Source organism: Macaca fascicularis, chromosome 20, assembly GCF_037993035.2.
Source record: "Macaca fascicularis isolate 582-1 chromosome 20, T2T-MFA8v1.1".
Taxonomy (NCBI): Eukaryota; Metazoa; Chordata; class Mammalia; order Primates; family Cercopithecidae; genus Macaca; species Macaca fascicularis.
This window is the reverse complement of record NC_088394.1, coordinates 14279918-14307850: the sequence shown is the minus strand read 5'-3', so window position 1 is coordinate 14307850 and position 27933 is coordinate 14279918. Positions and strand designations below refer to the sequence as shown.

The following is a 27933-nucleotide window of genomic DNA, read 5'->3' as shown; positions in this document are numbered from 1 at the left end:
TGAGGTCTTACCAGATAATGGAGGGTCTTAAATTCAATATCCTTTTGGAGACAGACACATAGAATGCCATGTGAAGATGGAGGCAGAAATGAGAGAGGTGGGTCCACAAGCCAAAAACTGCTGGCAAGTGCCAGAAGCGAAGAAGAGGCAAGGCAGGAGGCTCTGTAGAGCCTTTAGAGACAGTGGTTCTGCAGATACCTGGATCTCAGACCTGCAGATACCTGGATTTTATCCTCCAGAACTGCAACATAATACATTTCTATTGTCTTAGGCCACCCACCTTTTAGTAACTTGTTACGGCAGCCTCAGCAAACTAATATGCTTGTTAAAGATTTTATTTAACCCGTGAATAAAATGAGGAAACCAAGCGATAAACAGTTCCAAGGAAAAGCCAAAGAAACACAGATTTATAAGAAGGAAAGGAAGGTTAAAATGAATGTATAAATAAATACAAAACTGTTTTTTTCATGGGAGAAGTTCTTCCTTTATGGACGTAATTCATTTGCATATCTATGGATCAGAATTACTTCTATTGATATCGGTTATTTACAACTGACACAGTTGTAAAATAACTCCTATAAAATCAAATAACCAGGAAGAAGTGACCTTGAAAGCACGCAGTTTTCCATTGCAGCACAAATGTTCCCTTCTCCATTTTCTGGTAATTCAGGTTTAGAAGCTTGGGGTTATTTTTCACTTCACTTCTCTGCAGTGCTTCTTGGTTTTTTTTGTTTTTTTTTTTGAGACGGAGTCTCACTCTGTCCCCCAGGCTGGAGTGCAGTGGCCGTGTCTCAGCTCACTGCAACCTCCACCTCCTGGGTTCACGCTATTCTCCTGCCTCAGCCTCCTCAGTAGCTGGGACTACAGGCGCCTGCCACCACGCCCAGCTAACTTTTTGTATTTTCAGTAGAGACGGGGTTTCACTGTGTTAGCCAGGAAGGTCCCGATCTCCTGACCTCATGATCTGCCCGCCTTGGCTTCCCAAAGTGCTGGGATTACAGGCGTGAGCCACCGCGCCTGGCCTTTTTTTTTTTTTTTTTTAATAGAGTCTTGCTCTCTCACCCAGCCTGGAGTGCAGCGGCACCATCTCGGCTCACTGCAACCTCCACCTCCCAGGTTCAAGCTATTCTCCTGCCTCAGCCTCCTGAGTAGCTGGGATTACAGGCATGCACCACCTCACTTGGCTAATTTTTCTATTTTTAGTAGAGATGGGGTTTCACCATGTTGGTCAGGCTCCTCCTGAACTCCTGACCGCATGATCCGCCCGCCTCGGCCTCCCAAAGTGCTGAGATTACAGGCGTGAGTCACCGCACCTGGCTCTGCAGTGATTCTTACCCAACCCTTGCTTCTTTTCCCTCCTCTGCTTCTCTCCTAGTTTAGCTTTTTCATGCCTCTTTCTGGATCATTCCTTGAGTGCCTCCAATCCCAACCTTCCACTGAGCCCCAGAACTGACCCAAGACTCCTGTCACTTTGAGGAAGAGGGGAGTGTGACGGGGCTGAACTATGTCTCCCCAAAATTGGTATCTACCCAGAACTCCAGCATGTGACCTTATTTGGAAATAGGGTCTTTGAAGACGCAATTAGTTAATGATCTTGAGATAAAGTTCTGGATTTAGGGTGGGCCTAAATCCAATGACCTATGTCCTTGTAAAAGGAGGAGACAACACGGTGAGACACAGAGAGAAAGTCATGTGAAGACAGAAGCAGAGATGGGAGTGATGCTGTCACAAGCCACAGAACTCCAGGAGCCACTGAAGCTAGAAAAGGTGAAAAAAAATGACTCTCCCCAGGAGCCTCAGAGGGAGCACAGCCCTACGGACACCTTGATTTTGACTCAGTGAAATTTGATTTTGAACATTCTGGCCTCCAGAACTGTGAGACAATAAGCTTCTGTTATTTCTAGCCACTAAGTTTGAAGTAATTAGTTATGGCAGCCATTGGACATTAATACAGGGGAGAGGGCAGTGGAAAATAGCTGTATTAGTCTATTCTCACGCTGCTGATAAAGACATACCTGAGACTGGGAAATTTATAAAAAAAAAGAGGTTTCACGTGTCTAGGGAGGCCTCAAAATCATGGTGGAAGGCAAGAGAAGAGCAAAGTCACGTCTTTCATGGTGGCAGGCAAGAGAGAGAATGAGAACCAGGCAAAAGGGGAAACCCCTTATAAAACCATCATATCTCATGAGACTTATTCACTACCACAAGAACAGTAGGAGGGAAACTGCCCCTAGGGATTCAATGATCTCCCACCAGGTCCCTCCCACAACATGTGAGAATTATGGGAGCTACAAATCAAGATGAGATTTGGGTGGGGACACAGCCAAACTCTATCAATAACTTAATTCAATTTTACCTACTTTTTCTGAGGACCTGCTCTGGTGGCTTCTAGTATCATGCCAGGCATTGGAGATACGGTAACTATAGACCAGGAGCTCCATGCCCCATTGATAATACATGGTACTGATCACAATATGTGGGCTGATTTGCTTTTTTTTTTTTTTTAGGCTTCTAAATAGATCCTTCTTTCCTTTACACTGTTTGGGTTTTATCATTGTATTGGATCTCTCTTGAAGACCACTGTACATCCTCCCAACCCCACTTCTCATTCCAGATACTCTTTCAGTGACCACTTCAGAGCAAGGCCATCCATCTTCAACTGGGCATCCTCCACCCTAGACCCTCAGGTATATCTCCGGCTTCCCAGCTCAGGGCTTCTGTGACACCACGGTGGTAATGGGGGTGGAATGCTGGAACTGACTGACATTCACCTGGGACCCAGGAATGTGTGTGTGTGTGTGTGTGTTCAATGCCTACGGTACTACTCATGGACAATGAAGCTGAGCAGGTAAATGCCTCAGCCAGAGAGTTCTGAGATGCATTTACTCACATCTGCATTTCCACAAATGCAATTTATTAACATTTGCGAACTAAGCGCCTGTCACCCTAGGCAGTGGCCCCCTCATTGTACATGTATGGATTGCTTTCTCTTTTCCCTTTTTCTGCTTCCCTGGACCCTCTCAATCTAACTTCCTACAGTCACTTCTTTAATGAACTACTGCATGCAGGCCCTTGCCATGGACACTGCTCTTAGGAGACCCAGGCTAAGCCAATGTGCCACCTCACCCCATAATGCTTTCCTCCATGAAATCGCCCTTCCATGAAACCTCAGGCCTGACTTGCCTTGTGCAGATTTTTCCTTTTTTTGCTTGACAAGTGTTGGAGGTCAAGCAAACTTCTTGGGCTGCTCACACTCTGGGCCAGGCCATGTTTTTATTCTTTTAATAATAATGGATAAGGCCGGGCGCAGTGGCTCACACCTGTAATTCTAGCACTTTGAGAGGCCGAGGCGGGCGGATCACCTGAGGTCAGGAGTTGGAGACTAGCCTGGCCAACATGGTGAAAACCCATCTCTACTAAAAATATAAAAAATTAGCTGGGCGTGATGGTGGGCACCTGTAGTCCCAGCTACTTGGGAGGCTGAGGCAGGGGAATCACTTGAACCCAAAAATTAGCTGGGCATGGTGGTGGGTGCCTGTAGTCCCAGCTACTTGGGAGGCTGAGGCAGGAGAATCACTTGAACCCAGAAGGCAGAGTTTGCAGTGAGCCAAGAGCGCACCACTGCATTCCAGCCTGGGCAACAGAGCGAGACTCCATCTCAAAAAATAAAAAATAAAATAAAAAATAATAATAATGGATTGAAAATAGAAACCTGGACCTTGACTAGGGAAGGGGTAAAATAAGGCTGAGATCTACTGGGCTGCATTCCCAGGAGGTTAGGCATTCTGAGTCACAGGATGAGATAGGAGGTTGGCACAAGATACAGGTCATAAAGACCTTGCTGAAAAACTGGTTGCAGTAAAGAAGCCGGCCAAAACCCAAAAAGATGGCAAAGAGAGTGACCTCTGGTCACCCTCACTGCTACACTCCCACCAGTACCATGACAGTCTACAAATGCCATGGCAACGTCAGAAAGTTACCCTATACGGTCTTCAAAGGAGAGGCATGAATAATCCACCCATTGTTTAGCATATTATCAAGAAATTACCCTAAAAATGGGCAACCGGCAACCCTCGGGGCTGCTCTGTCTATGGAGTAACCATTCTTTATTCCTTTACTTTCCTAATCAACTTCCTTTCACTTTACAGACTCGCTCTGAATTTTTTCTTTCTTGTGTGAAATCCAAGAACCTTCTCTTGGGGTCTGGATAGGGACCCCTTTCTGTTAACACATCTATTGTGAACCCCAAATAGCTGAGGCAGGTCTCAGCCAATTTAGGAAGTTTATTTTGCCAAGTTAAGGACATGCCTGTGACACAGCGTCAGGAGGTCCTGATGACACGTGCCCAAGGTGGTTGGGGTACAGCTCGCTTTTATACATTTTAGGGAGACATGAGACATCAATCAATATGTGTAAGGTGTGTAATACACAGACTGTACAACTCCAACTGGGGGCTTCCAGGTTAGAAGTAGGTAAGAGACAAAAGGTTGCATTCTTTTGAGTCCTGGATCAGCCTTCCACCGAATGCACAATTTAGTCTGGCTCAGTGAATCTGCATTTGTACATAAACAGTAGGGCAGAGAAAGCAATTGGATATGCATTTGTCTCAGGTGAGTCTCAGGAGGACGACTTTGAGTTCTGCCTGTCCTTTGTCCACAAGGAATTTCCTGTAGGCAAATGGTGAGGGAGGTACCTAACTTCCTATCTTTGTAGCTATGTTATTTAGGAATAAAATGGGAGGCAGTTCCCGGCTTGATTTTTCCCTTTGGCTTAGTGATTTGGGAGTCCCAAGATTTATTTTTCCTCTCTCTCTCCATCTATCTATTTATCTACCTACTTACCTATGTCAATTGAGAAAAATGACAAAACAATCTCAATCATTTTAGGAGTTGCCAGAGTCAAGGACATGCGCCCGGGAGACAGGTCTATGCCTTTCTCCAAAGACGATTTTGAGGGCTCCAAATTTAAAGGGGTAAAGGGCAGGATATTGAGAAGTACACAATTTTCGTGTAAGAAGGGAGTGGGAAAAAATACTTACTTACACCTTTCACTGGCTCTGTGAATCTGTGTTTTTTAAAAAATAAGATGACATCGACAAATGGGGCCGAGGAAAAATGCAGAATCTACATTTTTACATAAGATAATACAGACAAAGTGGGTCAAGGGAACAATCAGGTATGCGTGTGTGTCTGGTGGGCAGGGGGTGACTGTCCCTCTAAAGATAAGCTATCAGTGTTCATTGCCATGGTGACATTTTCACAGAAACACCTTAGGGTAAAGATCTGGGAGCTCACTAGAGATTTCCTTGTGGGCAAAATACGGGGAGGCGCGCAGCTTTTCATCTTGTAGCCATCTTATTTGGGAAGCAAAAGGGAGGGGGGCAAGTGACCCAGTTCCCAGCTTGACTTTTCCCTTTAGGTTAGTGATTTTAAGAACCCACGATTTATTTTCCTTTCACACCTACAAACTTACCCATTTTACTGACCAAGCTTCTTAAATAGTGAGGGACTTTTGTACCTGCAACAATTACCCAGAAAAATGCAACATTAACTAAAGAAACTTCAGACAATGAAAAATTCTACCTCATTGCAGAGTAGCCGGATAATCTTAGAAATAACACATAGACTCTGGAGCACCCTGTTCAAAACTAATGTTCTCTCCACGAGTAAACAGTATCATACAGGGATCTCAGGGAATCTCTGGACTTCACATGATCAATTGCTGCTCATCAAATTGGGTCAAACATGAGGTTTCTGTTCAAAGATACTGGCCTCATCTAACCCTGTTCAGCCGCTAATTGATAAAATTAAGTTGAGATCTTAATATTTAGCCTTTTTCTTTTCCAGTCTTGGGGGTAGGCATTTTCCTTTTTTGTGTTTGCCAAAAGCAAAAAGTGAGATTTATAATCACCTGTGACTTAAATAAGAGGAGATTTAGTATTTCCTACCGAAGAGTGCTTGTTCTTACAGAACACCATGCATTCCCACTGCATTTTGTGGAAATCTCTGCACACAATCAGATTCCCATCCTACAGTTCCTTTTCTTTCTGTTGAATTGTCCTGATGATTATATGCAAGATGATGATCTCAGGAGCTTGTGTTCTGTAGGTGGTGTGATGTAGAGACCTCAGATTTTCTTCCTATGCTTCAGTGCCATAGTTTCTAGAGAAAGTGAAAGGTTTTTTTTATGTCCTCTGGCCCTCTGGCCACTTATTTACTAATCAGCCTGAGTGTGTTGTGTAATTAATCTTTCAAATGATAGCTAGAAGCAAGTGGATGGTGAAGACAGACAGGACAACTCTTCTCCAAGCAGGGATCAGGAGGACATTACAACATTCATGGGTATCTTATGGTGGTAAGAAAGTCAGGATGATATGACTATAGCCAAGAGGCCAGGCATGGTGGCACATGCCTATAATCCTAGCACTTTGGGAGGCTGAGGCAGGCAGATGACTTGAGCCCAAGAATTCGAGCCCACGCTGGCCAACATGGTGAAACCCTTTCTCTACAAAAAATACAAAAATTAGCCAGGTGTGGTGGCATGCACCTGAGGTCCCAGGTACTTGGGAGGCTGGGCCCGGGAGGTCAAGGCTGCAGTGAGCTGTAGTCACACAACTGCACTCTGGCCTGGGTAACAGGGTGAAACCTTGTCTCAAAAAAAAAGATTATAGCCAAGGAACAGAAAGTTCTGGACAGAACTCACTCTTGTCCTCTGGCATTTGCTGCAACTGTATCTTTCTGGACTGAGTATACCAGGACAAACCAGGATAAAGGTCAGTTACTAGGGGAAGGACTATTACAAATGCGTACTCCTAGGACTTAGTCCAGCAGATGCTAAGGGTTTGTGTCTACGTAGGCACATGTCAACTAAGCATTTGAAAAAGGTAATCAATTGAAGCAGTAATTTTGATTTTGGCAACAAGGTACTTCCAAACCCTAGCTGGTCTTGCATATGCCCTGGCTGGTCTTAATGGCTCATCCTCTCCACCCTGGATATTGTACAAAAAATGGCCCTGCCTCTTCCAATGTTTCTACTTTCACACTAGATAGATCTACTTTTCGTGTCATCCCCTTGATCCGAAACATTAAATAACTCCTCAACTCTTACATCTCCTATTGAATAGGGCTTAGCCTTCTTAAATGGGGCTTTATTTCTTGTCTTTACTCCTACCTTTGCCCTGGAAATTTCAGCAGTTGAGAACAACTTTTTTTTTCCTGTCTCCATGACTCTGGTTAAACCTCTCCCCACCTTTTTTTTTTTTTAAACTGAGAAGTTGATTTTTCATAATTTGCAAATTCCTACCTGTTCTATAAAGGGCATTTCAGTGTTTTCTCTTCTAAAAGTCTCCCAGAATTTTTATCAGTCAGACAAAACCTTTTTCTCCCTAAAACTTTTCTTCTTAGACATTGTTTCTGAGAAATGTTTGACTATCACAGACTGTAACTTTTTAACAAGTTATTGGTTCACATGTCATAGTCTCCTTAAAGGATTGACCTACTATGAATAACTTCAATTTTATAATTTTGTATGTCAGAATCAGCAATTCCTAGTCCAGTTAGAACGATTCAATTAGCTACGATGACCTATTTTGTAGAAAAAAAAAACTGTAGCAGTTATTTAAAAAATGTGGGGAAAAAAAAAACTCATTTAAACCATGGACTTGTGCTCCCTGACACATTAAGAAACAAAACTCCAGAGAATTTTGCCTCATCATATTTCAGAACGTGCTTAGATCTGTGAGGTCCATCCATGGGCTACCATCCTCATTTGCCCAAGATTAAGAACTTTGCTTCAATAGGTTAATCATCTTGCATCTTACATTATTTGAAGTGAACTATATTTGATATGGCCAATAGAAGACTGCCAATGGAATTAATATGAAACTTGATTCAATACCTGTATTTTTAAATGGATCTGCTGTCAGAAAGAAAAGGGGCTATCTGTGAACCTTGAAAAGGTTAGGATATTATAAATGTCTTTTTGCTTGGATGGAAGTGAAATATGCATTTTGGCTCTGTACTGACCACAAATGCTTAAATCCAAGTCACCCAAGGTTTGAACTACTCTCTTTTGATGGCATAAAAATAACTTCCCTGGATCGGTAGTGAACCATTTAGTGTATCAGACTCAATGCCCTGATAAACACCTTCTAGTCTCATTTGGTCTATTTCCTATTAAACAAGAGCAAGCTTGTAGCTACTCAACATCAAATCAACCAAATGGGGGTTTCTTTGTGGTCGTTGCATAAAGCTGCTAACACAGCTGTGGGCCAATTAATTAACTGACAAAATTAATTGATCTAATTTGGTCATTATTATGCGAGAGAAAGCAATCCACATGCAGGCAACAGAGGTTTACATACCACCCATTCTCAGGACTTTGGTGTGTGAAGCTGAACTCACTCTCTCCCTTGACTCTCAGTCTGTGGCCTCTCTTTTTTTCCTGCTACGCTACATTCTGTTGACTCATACACTGTAATTTTCTTTGTCATTTCCATCTCTAACATTGCTACCCATCGCCTCAAACCTACACAATTGCAATACTTTCTAATTAAGCTTCCACCTTCGAGTTTCTCCTCACTGCAAACAAATTTCTTTGAAAAATGATTACTTTTTGTTTACATAAATAATGCATATTCTCCTTATTAAAAGTAAAAACCTTATGGATGTGGTTAAAATCCCTTTGATAGCCTTCTTATCCTCACAATACTATTTCTTTCTCCACGTATCCAAAGGCAGCAGTTGTGTATGTGAACTTCCAGACATGATTCTTTTTTTTTTTTTTCTTTTTGAAGCAGAGTCTAGCTCTTGTCACCCAGACTGGAGTGCAAACGTGCAATCTTGGCTCACTAAAACCTCCGCCTCCTGGGTTCAAGCAATTCTCCTGCCTCAGCCTCCTAAGGAGCTGGGATTGCAGGCATGTGCCACCACACCTAATTTTTGTATTTTTAGTAAGAGATGGGGTTTCGCCATGTTAGCCAGGCTGGTCTTGAACTCCTGACCTCAGGTGACCTGCCTGCCTCAGCCTCCCAAAGTGCTGAGATTACAGGCGTGAGCCACCATGCCCAGCTGATTCTTATATTTGTAAAAACACGTGCCAATCGAAAATATGTAGACAACGTGTTGAAATGTGTGTGCCTGCATGCGTGTACGTGTAAATAGTATCATGATTTATTTATTTAGCAACATGCTTTTCAAAAAATATTTTACTGTGATAAGAACACTCAACATTAGATATCTTAAGAAATGTTGAAGTGCATAGGATTGTCGACTGTATACGGTGTCGAACACCAGATCTCTAGAACGTATTCATTCCGTTTAACCGAAACTTTATGATTGATTATTACCAACTCTCCATTTCCCTTTTCCTCAGCCCCTAGCAGCCACCATTCCACTTTTTAACTCAGCGATTTTACTATTTTATTATTATTATTATCATTATTTTTAAAATTTTGAGACAGAGTCTCACTCTGTTGCCCAGGCTGGAGTGCAATGGCGTGATCTCGGCTTACTGCAACCTTTCCGCCTCCCAGGTTCAAGCGATTCTCCTGCTTCGGCCTCCTGAGTAGCTGGAATTATGGGAATGGGACACTAAGCTCGAGTAATTTTTGTATTTTTAGTAGAGGTGGGGTTTTGCCATGTTGGCCAGGCTGGTCTTAAACTCCTGACCTCAGGTGATCCTCCCGCCTCTGCCTCTCGAAGTGCTGGGATTAGAGGTGTGAGCCACCACACTTGGCCACTATTTTAAATACTTCATATATATAAGATCCTACAGTATTTGTCCTTCTGTGACTGGCTTGTTTTGTTTAGCATAATGTCCTCAAGGTTCAGTTCACGGTGTTACATATTGCAGAATTTCCTTCCCTTTGAAGGCTGAATGATATTTCATTGTTCTGTATCCATTCATCTGCTGATGGACACAGGTTGTCTCTTCATTTTGGCTATTGTGAATAGTGCTGCGGTGAACATGAGAGTGGTAACATCGCTTCAAGATCCTGATTTCAATTCTTTTGGAAGAAACTTGTGAAAGAATAAGTGGGGGAAAAGGTTCATGACATTGGTCTTCGCAATGATTTTATGGATTTGACAACAATAGCATAGGCAACAAAAGCAAAAATAGACAAATAAGTCCACAACAAACTAAAAAACTTCTGTACAGCAAAGGAAATTATCAACAGAGTAGAAAAAGCAACTTCAGGAAAGCGAGGAAATATCTGCAAAACATATACCTGATAAAGGGTTGACTTCTGAAATCTATAAGGAACTCCTACACTACATAGCAAGAAATAAAAAATTAATAATCCCATTAAAAATGGTCTAAAGCCCTGAATAGACATTTCTCCAGAGAAAACATAAGAGTGGCCAACAAGTATATGAAAAAATGCTCCAAGCCACTAGTCATTAGGGAAATGAAAATCAAAACCACAATGAGATATAACCTCAAACCTGTAAAAACATCTATTATTAAAAAATGTTAAGGCCGGGCGCGGTGGCTCAAGCCTGTAATCCCAGCACTTTGGGAGGCCGAGACGGGCGGATCACGAGGTCAGGAGTTCGAGACCATCCTGGCTAACACGGTGAAACCCTGTCTCTACTAAAAAATACAAAAAACTAGCCGGGCGAGGTGGTGGGCACCTGTAGTCCCAGCTACTCGGGAGGCTGAGGCAGCAGAATGGCGTAAAAACCCGGGAGGCGGAGCTTGCAATGAGCTGAGATCCGGCCACTGCACTCCAGCCTGGGCGACACAGCGAGACTCCGTCTCAAAAAAAAAAAAAAAAAAAAAAAATTTAAAAACAAAAGACAGGCCGGGTGTGGTGGCTCATGCCTGTAATCTCAGCATTTTGGGAGGCCAAGGCAGGTGGATCACCTGAGGTCAGGAGTTTAAGACCAGCCTGGCCAACATGGTGAAACCCCATCTCTATTGAAAATACAAAAACTAGCCATGTGTGGCGGCCGGCAACTATAATCCCAGCTCATCGGGAGGCTGAGGCAAGAGAATTGCTTGAGCACGGCAGGTGGAGGTTGCAGTGAGCTGAAATCGTGCCACCGCACTCCAGCCTGGGTGACAGAGCTAGACTCCATCTCCAAAAAAAAAAAAAACCCACCCACAACCGACAAAAAGTGTTATTGAAGATGTGGAGAAACTGGAACCCTGGTACACTGTTGGTATAAGGATTTGCCTTCGCTGTTTTTTTTTGTTTGTTTGTTTTTTGAGACGGAGTCTCCCTTTGTCGCCCAGGCTGGAGTGCGGGTGGCGTGATCTCAGCTCACTGCAAGCTCCGCCTCCCGGGTTTACACCATTCTCCTGCCTCAGCCTCCCGAGGAGCTCGGACTACAGGCGCCCGCCACCACACCCCACTAATTTTTTGTATTTTTAGTAGAGACGGGGTTTCACCATGTTAGCCAGGATGGTCTCGATCTCCTGAGCTCATGATCCGCCCACCTCGGCCTCTTAAAGTGCTAGGATTACAAGCGTGAGCCACCGCGCCCGACCTGTCTTCGCTTTTTAATGCTTGATTCAGTTCGTTCATCTTTCCCTTACAGTACTATGTCTATTCCTCCAGGGTAAAAAATTCTATCACCTGTACTTTTGTCTAGGTAAATGGTTTGATTAAGATTGTTTGATAATATTTTTAGCGAGGTTTGGGGCTAGAGTTGGCTCAATGCGAAATGGTGTGTTCACTATGAAAAAGAGCATGGTGGTTCTTCAAAAAATTAAAAACAAAACTATCATGTGGCAACATGCCTTTTTCACTCAACATTTCGCCTTGAAGATCTTTCCATATTCTTTCATATAGACTGACTTCAGTCTTCTTATCTGTTGCACAGTACTCCATAACACCAGATTTTCAAAGCTTATTAGGCCATTTTCCTGTTGCTGGGCATTTAAGCTATTTTAATTATTAAAAGCAATGCAATTTACTTTGGCATCTTTTAAAACATCCCTCGATGCACACTCGTTTATAAAACTTTCAGGGGCTTGCACTGTAAAGTCCAAATGGCATTTGAGAGGAAGTGTCCCTGATCTGGGCTTCACCATTTTTTTTTTTTTTTTCTTATTTCTCGCTGCTTCCCAACACATCTACCACACTACATGCCCACCACCAAGCCAGTGTTTACGGCCCTTAAATACTCCTTGAGCTATGGCTCATTCTGCATATTCTCATTCTGCATGAACCTCAATCTTTTTATGGTGATCCTATCCTCATGGTTATCATCAATGACCTCTAAAGAGTACTTACCACATCCCAGTCTAAGTGTTTTACAAGTAGCCATTTTTCCTACCACTCTATGCTTGTTTCCATTTCACAGATAATGAAACCAAGGCACAGAGAGGTTACACAACTTGCCCCAAAACGCCTACCTTATGAGTGACACAGCCAGGATTCAAATTCAGAACGTCTGGTTCTAGAGTCAGTGTTCTTAATCATTCATCTGTACGTTCTGTCTTCTAAAAGCTGTATGCTGGCTGTGCATGATATAGCTCACACCAGTAATCCCAGCACTTTGGGAGCCCAAGGCAGATGGATCAGGAGTTCAAGACTAGCCTGGCCAACATGGAGAAACTCCGTCTCTACTAACAATATAAAAATTAGCTGGGCGTGCTGGCACATGCCTATAATCCCAGATACTCAGGAGGCTGAGGCAGGAGAATTGCTTGAACCCAGGAGGCACAGGCTGCAGTGAGTGGAGATTGTGCCACTGCACTCCAGCCTGGGTGATAGAGTGTGACTCCATCTCAAAATAATTATAATAATAATAAATAAATAAATAAATAAATGAAAATCAGCCTTCCCTGATCACCAGTCCAGATCTTTACGTTTACTCTCCAGTTCAACAAATATTTTAGGGTCCCCTACTATGTGTCACCTTCTATGTTAGTTTTTGGGGATATACTGATGAATGAAATGGTGTCGTTCATGAAATGGTGTAGTTTATTAGCCTTGTCAGGCTAATAAATATGACCTTCTGATGCACTGCTATCCACATCCTCAGAGTTCCTAGATGCATGCTACTTTATCTTCTTGCGCATGTGTTTTGCTTCCTGATATAAACTATAGATGCCTTTGGGGGAATGGTTGTGTTTTTGCTCTTTGGTATCTCTTTTTTAGCTTATCAGAGTTGCTTAATTAGCATTTAATGATGATGATGCTTAACAGACTTTCTCCTGTGTTGACTGTTTTAAGTGTTACCCACAAGAGAATTTATTTGAGATATGGTGCCAAGTAAAGCTAAACCTAAAGACTTGTCCATGAGTCTAACTCCCGCCTCCATGTCCAGAGAATCACTGGATATACTGCTAATACCCACTTTTTGAAGACTTTGATGTCCGCACTGAGGAAGTAGGACTTCAGTATCTAAAGACAATTTGAAGGACCTCATCTGAGGTCTTAAGTTCTTTCAAAGCAGATGAATGAGTCTTGGGGGCCTGAACTGATATAATATGGCTTCAGGGAGCATGAGGACTTTAGAGAAGTGTGCAGGGCCAGCCAGTCCTGGCTCTTAGACCTGGAACGTCTCACACGAAAAGAGAAGAAGATTAAAAGAGTGCCTGTTCATCAGAGGAGCCATATGTCTATCCACTTTGCCTTCTGTAAGACTGTTCTTGTTAAACTCACATTTCTATTGCCCACATTTAATATTTAATGCCCTCATATATCCTAAGTAAAACTATTTGTATCTTTAGGATACATGGCTTGGAAGAGCATTCTTCTACATTGCAACATCCCTGGTACCAAATACCAGGTACTGTATTTTTATTTTCTCTCTTTCACCTAACATACCTTAAGAAGAGAATCAGAGAGAACCAAGTAGAAATAACAATTACAACATCAACAACAGAGACAACCAAGGAAGTACAAAGATGTAAGTTTGAGGTTCGGAATTATATGTTCCACGTCTTTTGCCATAAAGGGCAGGAAATATAACATGGGAATGAATTTGTTAAAATTGTGTCTTGTTAGGTTACACACCAGACAATACCTTCGTCAGCTTTTTGGAGGGTATTTTCTGTTCCTTTTGCCTCAATTCAGTTCCAGCACTGAGACCTAAATACAGCCCATTTACTTGTTCTGAAAAGTTTTATTTTTCTTTAAGTGGAATATTCTTCTTTTATAGGCTTGTCCTACATCATTACACAGAGAAGACAATCTTCTCTGATTCCAGCATGTTGTATTTGTACAGTATTGAGAGGGTATAAACACATCCTTGTCAGATTTCATAGTCTCTACTTTACAGATGAAGGAACTGAAAATCAGGAAAACTGATTGCTTAAGTTAGCAATAGAATTAATATTAAAATATGGGTCTTCAAACCCTTGTGCAATCATCAGTTTTCTGCTACAATGCTTTCCTTCTCTGCATTGGGGATATCTTTAAAAATTAATATCAACATAACCAGAGAGGTCTGTATACTATTTAATATTATATCCCACTAGAATAATAATACCAAATATCTCTTGGTTTCCCCAAACATTTGGTGGTCTTTCTGCCTCCTAGTTTTGAATATGTGGTTCTCTCTTTTCTTCCTACTCAGCCCCCATGTGTGATAAGAACCTCTTCCTTCCAGACTCAGCTTAAATGTCACTTCCTCTGAGAAGACTTCCATGCTTTCAATGGTAACTCCAGATTTTTTAGATAATTATGTCATCTAATATTAATCTAAAATGTATAGATTTTCCAAAATAGTAGAGTTTGGATGCTCCTAACACACACACACACACAGAGTAAGTATTTGAGATGATGGATATATTAATTGACTCGATATCGTACCCATTTCACTGTGTATGTGTATGTCAAAACATGTACACTTTTAATACATACAATACAAAAATAAATTTGTAAAAAAGAAAAAACAATGTATAGAGCTCCAATCCAATAGGAGACTGGAAATCCAGTATCTTTGTCCTGTATCTCCAGGGATTTTTCCCAGAACCTGGGGTGGGAGGAACTTACACTCTCCTGGTTGTCTCCTTCTTTGAGTCTCTGCCTTGGATGGATTTCTCACCTCTTCCTTCTTGCCTCCTACAAACTGCTCTCTTCTCTCTACTCCCCTGACCCAGACTAACATGGTCTTCAAAGTACTGCTGACTGACACACGGTGTCCTGTCTAGCAGATATTTATTTACTTATTTAACTAGATAATTTTTGCTAATAGTTGGAGATGACACAGGAAGCAAAGTAGGCAAGAATTTGAGATGAAATAGTAGAATTTGTGACCCCAGTAATTCATCAAACATTTCCTGGCACTGGGAATTTCTCACTGGCTCTACCTGTGCTGAGGATTTAGCTTTTTGCATCTTCCCCACCTCTGTGGATGTCTCCTATCCTCTTCATTTGCCAGCTTTGAACTCCTAGCATTCTTGTGTCTTTCAAATGCAGAGTGTTCTAAATTTCCACTCTCCCCAAACTAGTACCCCAAACTAATCCCTAGACTACTTTATATATCCAAATATTTCATTCAGGTGGTCTGCTAAAAAAGGATCCCCAACTCCAGGTCTGTCTCCTCAGCACCACAATGCATCTGATATGTGGGCATTATTGTTTTGTTTTGTTTTGTTTTGTTTTGTTTTTGAGATGGAGTCTCACTCTGTTGTCCAGGCTGGAATGCAATGACAGGATCTCAGCTCACTGCAACCTCTGCCCCCCGGGCTCAAATTATTCTCCTGCTTCAGCCTCCCAAGTAGCTGGGATTACAGGCACCCGCCACCACTCCTGGCTTTTTTTTGTATTTTTAGTAGAGACAGCGTTTTACCATGTTGGCCAGGCTGGTCTAGAACTCCTGACCTCAGGTGTTCCACCCCCCTCAATCTCCCAAAGTGCTGGGATTACAGCCATGAGCCACCTCACCCAGCCAATGGGTGAGAAAATAGGATTGGTAGAAGGGAGGCAGTCAAGGGTGCTTTTTCCTTTTCTTTCCATATATTTCTTTACGGTTTGCATTTTATTTTATGAATATGTATTGGTTTATTAATTTCTAATGAAAATTGTTAAAGCAAAAAGGTTTAAAGTGCTCTTTAAAAACACATTATATTTTTCCCCCATTTCTTTGGACAAGAGCCAATCATTAAATAGGAGTTTCTTTCACAGTGATCTTCTAAGGAGAAGAGGAGCGGCATCAGGATTGATTGTCTTCCTGTCCAGAGCAAGGCAGCTCTTTTGTTTATGCCAGTTTGCCCAGCTACCACATGAGAAGTCAGAGACTATATCTTAATTATCTTTCTAGTGAAAGAAAAAAATTGTGCTTCGATGGAAAATTATCCATTGTCTAATGCATGCTCTTCTAGGTTATTGAATGCTAGCCCTTCAACATGTCAAGCCATTTGACAACTCCGTAAGTCATAGATAACTGATAGCAAAGTAAAATAATTCCTGACTAGAGACATGCAAAAATTCTGTAGAGTAGAGGTTCAGTTATGTACAGTGGAGGTTTACCACTGTACAAGAGGCCAGTTTTGCCCCCAGTTGCACATTCAATTTGTAACTGTCCCAAGGTTCTTCTTGCCTGCTGCCCAGATAGAGCCTATTTATCGAGACAGGGGAAATGCAATGAAGAGTTTAATATGTGTAGAGTGGAATAAACAGGAGACTGGAGTTTTATTGTTACTCAAATCAGCCTCCTTGATAATTTGGAGACTAGGGTTTTTTAAAGACAGTTTGGCAGGCAGGGGGCTAGAGAATGTGGAATGCTGCTTGGTTGGGTTGAGGAAGAAACCATACAGAGTCAAAGCTGTCCCTCTTGTGCTGAGTCAGTTTCTGGGGTGGAGGTTGGGGGACACAAGACCAGATGAGCCAGTTTATGAGTCTGGGTGGCACCAGCTTGTCTATCAGAATGCAGGGTCTGAAAAATGTCTCGAACACCAATCTTAAGTTTTGTAAAGAAATGCTATCTGGCTGAGAGCAGTTCACATCTATAATTCCAGCACTTTGGGAGGCCGAGGCATGTGGATCACCTGAGGTTGGGAGTTCGAGACCAGCCTGACCGACATGGAGAAACTCCATCTCTACTAAAAATACAAAATTAGCTGTGCGTGGTGGTGCATGCCTGTAATCCCAGCTACTCAGGAGGCTGAGGCAGGAAAATTGCTTGAACCCAGGAGGCAGAGGTTGTGGTGAGCTGAGATTGCACCATTGAGCTCCAGCCTGGGCAACAAGAGCGAAACTCCGTCTTAAAAAAAGAAAAGAAAAAGAAATGCTATCTACAGGAGCAATTGGGAAGGTTAGGAATCTTGCGGCCCCTGGCTGCATGACTCCTGAGCCACAATTTCTAATCTTGTGACTCATTTATTAGTCTTACAAAGGCAGTCTGGTCCCCAATCAAGGAGGAAGTTTGTTTCAGGAAGGGGCTGTTATTATCTTTGTTTTAAAGTTAAACTATAAACTAAATTCCTCCCAAAGTTAGGTAGCCTATGCCCAGGAATAAAGAAGGGCAGCTTGAAGGTTAAAGGCAAGATGCAGTTGGTTAGGTTAGGTCAGATTTCTTTCATCATTGTATGAGTCCGTTTCACATTGTTGTAAAGAATTGCCTGAGACTGGGTAATTTACGAAGAAAAGAGGTTTAATTGACTGACAGTTCCACAAGGCTTGGGAGGCCTCAGGAAACTTACAATCATGGCTGGAGGCGAAGGGGACGCAACATTTTACAGGGTGGCAGGCAAGAGAGACACAGAGAGAGAGAGAGAGAGAGAGAGAGAAGAAACTGCCACTTATATACCATCAGATCTCATGCGAACTCCTTCACTCTTAGAACAGCATGGGGGAAACCGCTCCATGGTCTAATCACCTCCCACCAGGTTCCGCCCTCCATATGTAGAGATTACAATTCGAGATGAGATTTGGGTGGGAACACATAGCCAAACCATATCAATCATCATAATTTTTGTCTTTCAGATTTTTGTCTTTCAGATTTTTCTCACTGTCATAATTTTTAAAGGTGGTTTTCATTCCAATATCCCTCCCCTATACTTGTGTCTAATATTTGCATTCTCATTTGAACTGGTGAAAAAGTGTTGCCAGTTCATTTATTAATAAGTTAAATTGTTTAACATGTTTTCACTTTACATCTGTATGACAATCATGATTTTATCTTTTCTGAAAATTTGAAAATAATCCTTTAACAGGTTCTTCATTGCTACTATAAGGAGCAATGCATGGCTGCGTGCAATAAATACTTGTTAAATGAATGATTGAGAGAATGAATAAATAAAAAACAGGAAAGTAAAAGCTCATTACCATCAATGTACCACCAGACCAAGAATGTGCATTAACTTCCTAACTAATGTCAATGTTTGTGATAACTTGAATTTTGCCCAAGCCATATTCATTCCTTTTTTTAATTACAAAAAAAATTATTTAAAAAAATTGAAAAGATAAAAATATGTAAAGAATATTAACCATCCCATAATCTCTCTCCAGAGTAGCCACTATTAATTCCTGATTTATTTCCTTCTGGTGTTTTCTTGGCATCTGTTCACTAAAGAATTTATGATGTACCTGCTACGTGTCAGGCAGTGGCATCTATAGCAGTGAAGAAGGCAGACCAGGACCCTGCCCTCAAGAATTAGCCGACATTCTAATTGGTGGGAGGAGAGAAAGATAAAAAAATGAACAAGGTAATCGCAGTCTATAAAGAGAGCACGGATGCTTCTCAATGCATATTTTCAATCATTTTGTGTGAGTTGTAGAATCAGTTTCAACTCATGTACCTTTTAACAACATCCTATGCTTGCAAGCATCAGTATAGAATCTGGCGTTGCCATCAGCAACTGATGCTCTCCTTAATGCCAAGTGTCTCATCTGCCCTGCTACATGCTATAAGCAAGTCTACAACATTGAAGGTGGTCACCCCTCAAGGTCAACAGCTCTGCTGCTCTGAACTGACTATGAGACTCAGAGTTGGGCTTTCAGTTTTAACATCTTCCCTGGGGGAGCAAGAGTAATTTTTCCCGCAGGCTAGCAAACAAGAAAGGTATTCCCGAGGTGTGGGGCAGTGGTCTTCCAGGGGAAAGGGACTACCACTTGGAGACAGTGAAGCAATTATGGCGTTAGGAGAAGGTGGGGAACTGAGGCAGCTCGGTTTGACATTGTTCTCTTGAAAAAGAGGCACTCTGGCAGGTGCACCACACACATGTGGTGAGAAATCAGTTTCCTGGCATCTAGACTTTGTAGTTCTTTTTTCTTGTCAGAATCCTTCATTGCCAATTAATGGTTCTGCAAACTTGTGATCTTTGATCAATTTTGACAATCTTATCTGAGAGTATATATCTTGGAGATGAGTGTGTGTGTGTGTGTATGTGTGTATATTTGGGTGTGTATGTGTGGTTTGTGTTTGTATGTGTCTTTGTGTATGTGTGTGTGTATCTGTGTATGTGTGTATATGTATGTGTTTGTGTATGTGTGTGTGTGTGTGTATGTGAGTGACTGTGCATGTGTGTGAACATTTTATGCTACTTCCCATACAGGAACTTTGCTCTAAGATTGAAAAGAAAGTCCAAAAAAATCCAAGACACACACACACACACATACACGAAAGTACAATTGTTTGAAAGGCTCACATCTAATTAATTGCAAACAGTTGCTTAGTATTAATTTTAGTGAATTTCCTATGGACCAAATTCATGAGTATCTTCTTTCTATGAACTGGAACATGAGATCCATGACTCTATAATATATTATAATGGCCTTTCATATGGTTATAGGCAACAGTAGTGTCATCTGTAATTTCTCTCTCTCTTTTCTCTCACTTTGTCTCTCCTGTTCTACCTCTGTTTCTTCCTGTCTCTGATTGTTATGTCTTAGATTTTTTTTCCCTAGTTAGTGGCACACAGAAAAATGTTTTAATTCAGGCATCTGAAAAAAAATGCAAATGGGCTTTCCAAATGTAGGCCTTTGAGGGATATTGCATTTTGATTTTAGAGTAAGTCTTAGAGTAAGTCTTATTCTCTCTCTTGCTATATATATGCATATGTATATATACATTGCATATTGCATATATGTTCTTTATATATACATTATACAGACATGCGCGCACACACGTGCGTGTACACACACACTTTATTATTCCTCCTTTGATATTTCCAGGGGAGTGTCTCAGTTCCTTTCATCCCAATGTTGATTACTGATCTACAATATGTTTCAGACACATTATCCGACATATTGGATGAATGCCCACTCAGTTGCTATGCCCACAGGGCCCTGGGGTAACATAAGCTAAAAAAGAGACCAGTTGCCTGGCAAAATCTTAGGGGGTGTTATTGCATCAAGCACGACTGTGAGACGCTTTCTCCAACAGTCTCCTGCTACCAACGCTCTTCCACTCCTTAACTGCCCAGGTAAACACCATCAAGACCACTGGATAAATGCATTTGCAGCCTTCCCTCCTTTATCCAACATATTCTCACCCCTCATAATGTCAGACAGATGGAGAGGTTTCCAATTCACACTTGTTTGGTGGTTATATCCATTCAAATAAACTCTGACTTTGACATCTCTGTCCCAAATCTCTTGAATTTAATATACCTGAAAAGAGAAACACCTGCCTTTCATCTTTCCCCACCTTTACTTTGTTTCTCCAAAGGCTATGACAGTGCCAAGACTGCAGGCAGATTATTAAACAGGTGAATCTTAAGATGATGACCCATGAAAGGAAGAAAAGGACAATTATATGCACCCCATCTCTTCTGAGCCATCTTTCTCTGCAGAGCCTGGGCAGAGACTCTGGGGGAGATGAGAGGTTTGAACTTTTCTGTCCAAATCAACCAGTGATTTTATTTTATTGCTAAACCTCCTGCAGGATTTAAATTCCTTTCTCTCTGGGTGTAAACATATATCTCAACTGCTTGGGAGATTGAGGTGGGAGGATCGCTTGATCCCAGGAATTCAAGGCTGCAGTGAGCTCTGATTGCACCTGTGATCAACCACTGCATCCCAGCCTGAATAACACAGCAAGATGCCATCTATAAATTTAAAAAATTATACCACAACTGCCTCTAAGCCCTTTGTGTACAGGGTTTTCCTGTGGTTTATATGGATTCTTAGGTCTGACCATGTCACCGTCACTCCATAAATGTGTGTTTGTTTTTTGATAGCTGGCGATTGGTAGGAATTAGAACAGCTCTTTAACATATACAGTTGTTTTAAAAGTACTAGTGCTTGTTTTAATAGGATTCCAGCTGCAGTACGTGAAACCCCCTCTTCTGGTTGGGGAGCTCAATCAAGAGATGACAGTTGATGATTGAATTCATTTATTCATTCTGTAAACAGTTATTTTCTCCTAGGTTTGAGGGGGACTGTGCCTGGGATGGGAATGAGCCAGACGTGATAAGAAGAAATGCCTCCCTTCAAAGGATACATAGTAAGATACGTGAGCAAAGCATTTAAAAAAGAGATAAATCTGAAATGAATTGAAGTGCCAAGTTACTGCTCAAACAAGGAAGCAAATAATTGTGCTTGGCATGAAGAAACACACACAGGAAACTTGCCATTCCAGCCGGGTATGGTGGCTCATGCCTGTAATCCCAGCATTTTGGGAGGCTGAGGTGGGTGGATCACTTGAGATCAGGAGTTTGAGACTAGCCTGGTCAACATGGTGAAACCCTGTCTCTACTAAAAATACAAAAAAAAAAAAAAGCCAGGTCTGGTGGCGCATGCCTGTAATCCCAGCTACTCAGAAGGCTGAGGCAGGAGACTCGCTTGAATGTGGGAGGGAGAGGTTGCAGTCATCTGAGGTTGTGCCACTGCACTCCAGCCTGGGAAACAGAGCAAGACTCTGTCTCAAAACAAAACTCATCATTCCTGATGGATTAGAGACTTAAATGTTAGACCTAATACCATAAAAACCCTAGAAGAAAACCTAGGTAATACCATTCACGACATAGGCATGGGCAAGGACTTCATGTCTAAAACACCAAAAGCAATGGCAACAAAAGCCAAAATAGACAAATGAGATCTAATTAAACTAAAGAGCTTCTGCACAGCAAAAGAAACTACCATCAGAGTGAACAGGCAACCTACAGAATGGGAGAAAATTTTTGCAATCTTCTCATCAGACAAAGGGCTAATATCTAGAACCTACAAAGAACTCTAACAAATTTACAAGAAAAAAACAAACAACCCCATCAAAAAGTGGGCAAAGGATATGAACAGACATTTCTCAAAAGAGGACAGTCATACAGCCAACAGACACATGAAAAAATGCTCATCATCACTGGCCATCAGAGAAATGCAAATCAAAACCACAATGAGATACCATCTCACACCGGTTAGAATGGCAATCATTAAAAAGTCAGGAAACAACAGGTGCTGGAGAGGATGTGGAGAAATAGGAACACTTTTACACTGTTGGTGAGATTGTAAACTAGTTCAACCATTATGGAAAACAGTATGGCGGTTCCTCAAGGATCTAGAACTACATGTACCATATGACCCAGCCATCCCATTACTGGGTATATACCCAAAGGATTATAAATCATGCTGCTATAAAGACACATGCACATGTATGTTTATTGCAGCACTATTCACAACAGCAAAGACTTGGAATCAGCCCAAATGTCCGTCAGTGACAGACTAGATTAAGAAAACGTGGCACATATACTCTATGGAATACTATGCAGCCATAAAAAAGGATGAGTTTGTGTCCTTTGTAGGGACATGGATGCAGCTGGAAACCATCATTCTCAGCAAACTATCACAAGAACAGAAAACCAAACACCGCATGTTCTCACTCATAGGTGGGAACTGAGCAATGAGATCACTCCAACTCGGGAAGGGGAACATCACACATTGGGGCCTATCACGGGGAGGGGGTAGGGGGGAGGGATTGCATTGGGAGTTATACCTAATGTTAATGACGAGTTGATGGGTGCTGACGAGGTGATGGGTGCAGCACACCAACATGGCACATGTATACATATGTAACAAACCTGCACGTTATGCACATGTACCCTAGAACTTAAATTTTAAAAAAAAAAGATAAAAAGTAAAAAAAAAAAACAAAAAAAAAACAAATAAAACTCATCATTCCTAGCATGGTGATAGTTCAGGCTAGGTTTGGCTGGGAGTAACAATATTACTATATCTTAAAACAAGATAGAAGTTCAATTCTTACTTTCATGAAACTGTCAGGTGGCAGGCAGTCTACCAGCTGTGAGGGATGCTTCATGAACGTAACTCTTTCTGTCTTTCTACACCATCATCCTCAGCAATGGCTTCCACCTCGTTATTTAACATGGCTGCTTGATGTGCAGCCATCAAGACTGCATTCCAATTAGCGGGAAGGGGCCCAAATCAGGGAAACACGCAGAGCAGAAAACTGATCAACTGATCACAGAGAAGCAACTGGAGGGAAGGTGGGGCTGAAAGCATTTAAAGTCAGAGAAAAGATCCAGGAAATCAGAGAGGCAGGAAGCTTGGAGCAAATAAGAAATCTTAGTACTAGAACTATCTTCAGACAGACATATTACATGAAAAGTTCACTTTGGTCATTATGAGGTGAGGGAGGGCCAATGATGGTTAAAGGAAAAGGATGCCACAAAAATTATTTGCAGAAAAAGAAAAAGAAAAACCTGGACACTATTTCTAAATCATCTTCATCAGCAGCCAGGCCTTTCAAAACATAGCTGGACTATATCTTGTCTCCTTCTCCCCATCTCTGCTGTGCTCACCCTTGTCCAAACCATCATGATGTCTCATTGAGATTACTGCAACAGCTTCCTGAATAATTTCACTACTTTTGCACCCATCTCCTATAGTATATCCTTCACACACATAGAAACCAGAGTGATTTTTAAAAAGACATAAATTGGCTGGGCATGGTGACTCACATTTGTAATTCCAGCACTTTGGGAGGCCGAGGTAGGTGGATCACTACGTCAGGAGTTCGAGACCAGCCTGACCAACATGGTGAAACCCCCGTCTCTACTAAAAATACAAAAATTAGCTGGCTGTGGTGGCGTCTGCCTATAATCCCAGCTACTCAGGAGGCTGAGACAGAAGAATTGCTTGAACCTGGGAGATGGAGGTTGCAGTGAATAGAGATCGTGCCACTGCAACACCAGCCTGGGCGACAGAGTGACACTCCGTCTCAAAAAAAAAAAAAAAAACCCATAAATCACATAAATATTATCCACTTGCTTAAAACCCTCCAATGGCTTCCCATATCCCCTAGAATAAAATGAAAACTCATTACCACACCTTGCAAGGTGAATCTCTACCTCCTGACTGTTTTTATTTCCACTCTTCCATTTACTTACTAAGTTTCTAAAATCTAAAGTTCCTACCTCAGGGCCTTTTGCAGGAGCTATGCTCTCTTCCTGGAATGCTTTCAGAATTTTGTGTAGCTGGTTTCTTCTTGTCATTCAGATCGTAGATTAAATTTCGCTTTCTCATCCATTGGCAAGTAGCCACTATCTAACTATTTTATTCTATTTTAATATAATTGAAAAAAAAAAACACTCTTTATTTTTATTTTTTTGTTTTGTTTCTCCTTCTTCTTTATCTTCTATTTTCTTCCATAAAGATGGCAGTTCCTTGAGAGCAGGGATCTTATCTCTTGTTCACCATTATATTCTTGCTTAGAGCCTAGTACATCACTTGGCGTATATTAGGTGCTCAATAAATATTTGTGAGTGAAATAGATGTATGTCCCCCCTACCTTAGATTGGAGGCTAGGTGTAATGGTTAACTTTATGTGTTAACTTGACTGGGTCATGGAATGCCCAGATATCTGGTTAAACATTATTTCTGAATATGTCTGAGAGGATGTTTCTGGGTGAGATTAACATTTGATTTGGTAGGCTGAGTAAAGAAGTTGTCCAATCCATTGAGGGCTTGAATAGAACAAAAACATGAAGCGCAGATTAGCTATCTCGGCCTGACTGCTTGAGCTGACACTTTGGTCTTCTCTTGCCCTCAATGCTCCTGGTTCTCAGGCAGACAAACAGGACTGGAATCTATACCATTGGCTTTCCGTCCCTCAGGCCTTGGAACCATACCATGGACTTTCTGGGTCTTCTGGTTACAGACAGCAGGTTATGGGACTTCCCAGCCTCCATAATCCTAATCCCCTGAGCCACTACCTTATAATAAATCTCTTTTAAATATATCTTCTATTATTCATCTTTCTCTGAAGAATGCGGACTAATACACCCATCTTCCTTTGGGAAATAAGGGGTGTTTGCATCGACTACAGATTTTTAAAGCTATTGCAAATGGAACATGGAGTGAGGCATGTGACTTACAGAGACACTGGTTCCTGGGGTTACTCGCATTCAGCTGTTCCTGCCTGAGTGACAATTATTCTCTCCCAGTCTAGTCAAAGCTATTGATCTCTGAGGGTGAAGCAGGTTCTATAGCCCCAAAGGCAGCTGTAATTAGCTGCTTGAGCCTTGAAAAGGTTTTCTGAGCTAAATCATAGCAACTAACGTTTGTAAACAGTAGTTAGATGGAAGAAAAGGTAAAATTATATATGTCACCCTGTTTTCTGTCGTACACATTTTAAGGTTCAAAGGAATGATATCAAAATGAATATCCCAGTGTTCCCATTCGCACTTGCCTTGAAAAAAAGCAAAGAAAAATATTTAAAATATAGTAAGACAAGTGGGTACTTCTCTCCATAAACTAAGACCAGGGATGTTTGAGGAGTAAAATAATCATGCCAGTGAGACAGTGAGACCCATTTTTCAGCCATCAACCATGCTCAAATGAGTACCCAGTGAGATATCCTATAGAAATTAGTATAGAAATCTAATTCTCACGATCATTTGGAAGATACACACTGCCAACCTTATTTTCCAGAAGAGGGAAAACTGAAGCTCAGAAGTAACACACAGTCAAGTCATTCATTCATTCATTCATTCATTCATTCATTCACTCATTCATGAAATGTATGTTAGGTATCTACTATATAACAGAGGCTGTGCCAGGCACTGAGTTTTCCATGATAAGTAAAACAGATGACTTTAAAACATTTATTCTTATCCAGGCACGGTGGCTCACACCTGTAATCCCAGCACTTTGGGAGGCTGAGCGGGGCTGGATCGCTTGAGGTCAGAAGTTCGAGACCAGCCTGGCCAACAGAATGAAACCCGGTCTCTATGAAAAATATAAACATTATCTGAGTGCAGTGGCTGGTGTCTGTAGTCCCAGCTACTCAGGAGGCTGAGGCATGAGAGTCACTTGAACCCAGGAGACGGAGGTTGCAGTGAGCTGAGATCATGCCACTGCACTCTAGCCTGGGCAACAGACCGAGACTCCATCTCAAAAAAGAAAAATCTGAATTATCTCAGATATACTAACAAAGTGTGAAAAGAAAAAGTATAAAGTATCTAGGAACCCAGTAAATAGGCAAATAAATAAAATATTACCAATACAATTGAAGGCCCTTGCGTATCCCATTCCCATGGCACCCCTCCCCTTTCCCTTAGGGATAAACACTACTGTAACTTGGGTGTTTATCATCCTTGGGCATTTCTTGGATTATAGTTAATGTTTATCTTCTTTTTGCATGCCTACATCTTTGAAACATCCTGCCGTGAACATGTATTTCTTTCAAGAAATAAAAGCTGTAAAAGTTATTATTTTTATAGACCCAACAGAGATAGTGGAAATCAGCACTGAAAAAAACCAAAACAAACAAAACAAAAAGGCCCTTCAGTAGCTGCTGCCAGTGGCCCTCCTTTGTCCTGTTGGGTCCTTTGACGCCAGCGGCCCCAGCTGTCTCTCCTGACACCTCTCCCAAGACCTAGATAACCCCTGGCCAGAAAGGACTCCTTTTCAGGTCCTCTTGTCTCCTAAAAATATTTAAAACACAATGTCTGTTGACGCCTGGAGCTAGGATTGTCAGGCTCCTGATGGGAACTTGTCCTTGATCTCTTGCTACCTCGTGGACACCCACGTTCTTCTGGTCGACACCGACCAAGGGCAAAGAAGATCAAATGTTCAATCCCAGCAGCAGGGAAGAAAGTCATCCGAATGCATTTCCAATACAAAAGCTGAAATTAGAGGGAAACTTCACCTTGCATTTTTTATGATGTGTGTCTTAGTCAACTTCTGTATTTGCAAAGACAAAGGGAATTAATATTTAATATGGCTACAGTGGAAGGAGAGGGGAATAATCCATTCTCTGCAGTGTTTTTGAACCTTCAATTGTCTTAAAATATCAGCCTTTAATCTCTTGATTATGAGATAGATGTATCACTGTTCTATTTCTCATTGCTGTTGGGCAAGAACTATTTTATTCTTGGACTCAGGCAGACCTGAGTTTTAGTTCCAGCTCTGTCATTTATTTACTACGTGATCACGGGCTTCAGTTTTCTCTTCTAAGAAACAGGATAATAATACCTACCTCACAGGGGTGCAATAAGGATTTAGCAAAATAGTCTTGGGGTACCAGATTGAAAAAAAAGACTCTGAACCCTACAAATCCAGACTATTGACAATTTGCCTCCTGGGGAATGGGGATGGGGAGACTATTTATGTTATAGGAAGGGTAAAAGAAATCTCTTTCATGTGGACAGGCTGGTGTAGAAGAGAAAAGGAATAGTTTGAAATGTTAAAAGTTTCTACTTGACTTTCTGTGCTGCTTAGAGACTGAAGCTCAGGATATTTGAGACTTGGCCTTAACAGAGATTTTTTTGTGCGTTTATGAATATGAAGATAGGTCCAAGTCTAGATTGCCCTGCAAAACATGGGAGGGCCTGAGGGTGAAGGAATCTCAGAGAACAGAGAACAGAGGAGGTACTCTTACAGGAAAGAGACAGCTGAAAAACAAGGCAATGGGGAGCCCAGCCAACAGAAGGCTGAGTTGAGCTGAGATTTGAGCCCCAGTCCATCCGGACCCCTGGTGTCTGTTTTTTTCCCCTGCAGTCTTACCTTTGCGAAACGAAAATATCTAAGGCAGGTCTCAATCAATTCAGAAAGTTTATTTTGCTGAGGTTAGG

At 41.7% G+C, this 27933-nt stretch overlaps 1 long non-coding RNA gene across 1 annotated transcript in view; it reads right to left on the bottom strand.

Moving 5' to 3' along the window:
- LOC135968996 (uncharacterized) overlaps nt 1-27933 on the bottom strand; it is a 199997-nt gene that overhangs the window by 167278 nt on the left and 4786 nt on the right. The window lies entirely within an intron of this gene.